Source organism: Arachis hypogaea, chromosome 2, assembly GCF_003086295.3.
Source record: "Arachis hypogaea cultivar Tifrunner chromosome 2, arahy.Tifrunner.gnm2.J5K5, whole genome shotgun sequence".
In the NCBI taxonomy this organism is placed as follows: domain Eukaryota; kingdom Viridiplantae; phylum Streptophyta; class Magnoliopsida; order Fabales; family Fabaceae; genus Arachis; species Arachis hypogaea.
Genome location: NC_092037.1, coordinates 79,462,383 through 79,466,095, shown reverse-complemented (window position 1 = coordinate 79,466,095; position 3,713 = coordinate 79,462,383). Strand labels below are relative to the sequence as shown.

General features: G+C 38.7%; 1 non-coding gene across 1 annotated transcript; it reads right to left on the bottom strand.

The window, feature by feature from the left end:
* Window positions 1-3,071: 3,071 nt before the first annotated feature.
* On the bottom strand, window positions 3,072-3,179 carry LOC112766880 (small nucleolar RNA R71). Its single transcript, XR_003184596.1, has one exon. It is a non-coding gene; the product is annotated as a small nucleolar RNA R71 (small nucleolar RNA).
* Window positions 3,180-3,713: the final 534 nt, after the last annotated feature.

The following is a 3,713-nucleotide window of genomic DNA, read 5'->3' as shown; positions in this document are numbered from 1 at the left end:
CCACTCTTGTTCTACAAGCATTTGAGGCTTGGTGAATATCTCTTGGATTCCTGATTGCACGATGCATGGTTGATCACCTGACAACCGAGCGCTCGCCTGACAAACGAGCCAACCATTCCGTGAGATCAGAGTCTTCGTGGTATAGGCAGGACCTGATGGCGGCATTCAAGAGAATCCGGAAGGTCTAAACCTTGTCTGTGGTATTCTGAGTAAGATTCAATGATTGAATGACTGTGACGTGCTTCAAACCTGTAACCTACTGGGCGTTAGTGACAGACGCAAAAGAGTGATTCTATTCCGGTAGGGGAGGGAACCAAACCGGTGATTAGCCGCACTGTGACAGAGTGCATGAGCATTAGTTTTGACTTCGAGGATGGGAGGTAGCTGCTGACAACAGTGAAACCCTACACGAGCTTGCCATGGAAAGGAGTAAGAAGAATTGGATGAAGGCAGTAGGAAAGCAGAGAGACGGAAGGGAAGGCGTCTTCATACGCTTATCTGAAGTTCCTACCAATGAATTACATAAGTATCTCTATCTTTACCTTTGTGTTATTTTCGTTCATCACTATATCCATTTGAGTTTGCCTGACTAAGATTTACAAGATGACCATAGCTTGCTTCAATACTAACAATCTCCGTGGGATCGACCCTTACTCACGTAAGGTTTATTACTTGGACGACCCAGTGCACTTGCTGGTTAGTTGTGCGAAGTTGTGTAATGCCATGGTATTGAGCTACCAAGTTTTTGGAGCCATTACCGGGGATTATGAGAGTTGTGAAAAAGTAATGTTCACAATTTCGCGCACCATGTTTTTGGCGCCGTTGCCGGGGATTGTTCAAGTTTTGAGCAAGCTTTTGGTAACATCAGTGCCAAGATCCGGCAGCAACATCAAGTTTTGGTGTTATTGCCCGGGATTGTTCAGGCTGGACAACTGGCGGTTCATCTTGTTGCTTAGATTAGGTATTTATTTTTTCGAAATTCTTGAAGATGAGTTCTAGAGTTTCATGATGATTTGTTGAAATCTGGCTGGCTGATAAGCCATGTCTAATCTCATTGGACCGAGGTTTCAACTTATCACCACAAGAGCTTGTTGATTTCTATCTATCTTGCTTTTGGAGCAGTGATCTGCTAAGGCTTGGCTGGCCTCTGGCCATGTCTAGTGTTTTGGACCGAAGCTTTCTTTGAAAGCTTGGCTGGCTGTGAAGCCATGTCTAATTCCTGGACCGGAGTCTTAGACTAACATTGCACTGGTTCCTGGAATTCTCATTAAGAATTTTGATATCTTTTTCCACTTAATTTTCGAAAAAAAAACACAAAAAAAAATTTTACAAAATTTTAAAATCCAAAAATATTTCTTGTTTAAGTCTAGTGTCTCATCATAAGTTTGGTGTCAATTGCATGCATTCATATGTCTAAGTGATCTTCAAGATGTTCTTGATGATTTACTTGCTCTGATCTTTGAAATTCTATTGACTTGATTGTTTTGTGTGTCTCATATGCATTTCCATTTTGTTAGTGTCAGTGGTATACAAACTGCTAAGTTTGGTGTCTTGCATGCATTGTTATTTGATTCTTGTTGCATTTTGGTTTGTCCTTATTATTAAAAATCCAAAAATATTTTTAATTTGTGTCTTTTCAAGTCAATAATACAAAAAATTGAAGATTCAGAACATACAGCAGAGGAATTGCACAGAAAAAGCTGGGCGTTCAAAACGCCCAGTGAAGAAGGACAGACTGGCGTTTAAACGCCAGCCAGGGTACCTGGTTGGGCGTTTAACGCCCAAAAGGGGTGCATTTTGGGCGTTAAACGCCAGAATGGATACCATTCTGGGCGTTTAACGCCAGGATGGCTAAAGGGGGAAGATTTTGTTTTCAAATCAATTTTTTTTCTAAGTTTTCAAAATCTCTTCCAAATCAAATCTTTTTCAAATCAATTTTTCAATCAAATCTTTTTCAAAATTAGCTTCTTTCCTTTTTCAAAGAAACTTACTATCAATTAATGATTTGATTCAACATTTCAAGTATGTTGCCTTTTCTGTTGAGAAAGGTTTAATGTTTGAATCATATCTTTTCTTGTTAAGTCAAGTTTTTAATTTTCAAATCAAATATTTTTAAAATGTTTTTCAAATCATATCTTCTCAATCACATCTTTTTAAAACCAATCATATCTTCTTAACCACATCTTTTTCAAATAGTTTTCAATCAAATGTTTCTGATTTCTAATTTCAAAATCTTTTTCAAAAATCATTTGATTTCTTTTCCCTTTTCATTTTCGAAAATTAAGTAATGTTTTTCAAAAATATTTTTTAAATTTTCCACTTAATTTTCGAAAATGACTTCCCTCCTTCTCACATCCTTCTAATTATGGACTAACACTATCCCTTAATGCAAAATTCGAACTTCATCTCCTTTGTTAAGTTCGAATTTTCCACTTCTGTCTTCTACTCTTCTTTTCCTCTGACACTTCAAGGAATCTCTATATTGTGACATAGAGGATTCCACATTTTCTTGTTCCCTTCTCTTTCTTATGAGCAGGAGCAAAGACAAAGGCATTCTTGTTGAGGCTGATCCTGAACCTGAAAGGACCTTGAAGAGAAAGCTAAGAGAAGCCAAAGCACAACTCTCTTTAGAGCACTTGAACGAACTCTTCAAGGAAGAAGAACAAATGGCAGCCGAAAACAACAACAATGCCAACAATGCAAGGAAGGTGCTGGGTGACTTTACTGCACCTACTCCCGACTTCTATGGGAGAAGCATCTCTATCCCTGCCATTGGAGCAAACAACTTTGAGCTTAAGCCTCAATTAGTTTCTCTAATGCAACAGAATTGCAAGTTTCATGGACTTCCATTGGAAGATCCTCATCAGTTTTTAGCTGAGTTCTTGCAAATCTGTGACACAGTCAAGACTAATGGGGTTGACCCTGAGGTTTATAGACTGATGCTATTCCCTTTTGCTGTAAGAGATAGAGCTAGAACATGGTTGGATTCTCAACCTAAAGAAAGCCTGGACTCTTGGGAAAAGCTAGTCAATGCCTTCTTGGCAAAGTTCTTTCCACCTCAAAAATTGAGTAAGCTTAGAGTGGAAATCCAAACCTTCAGACAGAAGGAAGGAGAATCCCTCTATGAAGCTTGGGAAAGATACAAACAATTGATCAGAAAGTGTCCCACTGATATGCTTTCTGAATGGAGTATCATAGGTATTTTCTATGATGGTCTCTCTGAACTGTCCAAGATGTCTTTGGATAGCTCCTCTGGAGGATCTCTTCATCTGAAGAAGACGCCTACTGAAGCTCAAGAACTGATTGAAATGGTTGCAAATAACCAATTCATGTACACTTCTGAAAGAAATCCTGTGAACAATGGGACTAGTCAGAAGAAAGGAGTTCTTGAGATTGACACTCTGAATGCCATTTTGACTCAGAATAAAATATTGACCCAACAAGTCAATATGATTTCTCAAAGTCTGTCTGGAATGCAAAATGCACCAAGCAGTACTAAGGAAGCTTCATCTGAGAAAGAAGCTTATGATCCTGAGAACCCTTCAATAGAAGAGGTGAATTACATGGGAGAACCCTATGGAAACACCTATAATCCTTCATGGAGGAATCATCCAAATCTTTCATGGAAGGATCAACAGAGACCCCAACAAGGTTTCAATAACAATAATGGTGGAAGAAACAGGTTTAGCAATAGCAAGCCTTTTCCATCATCT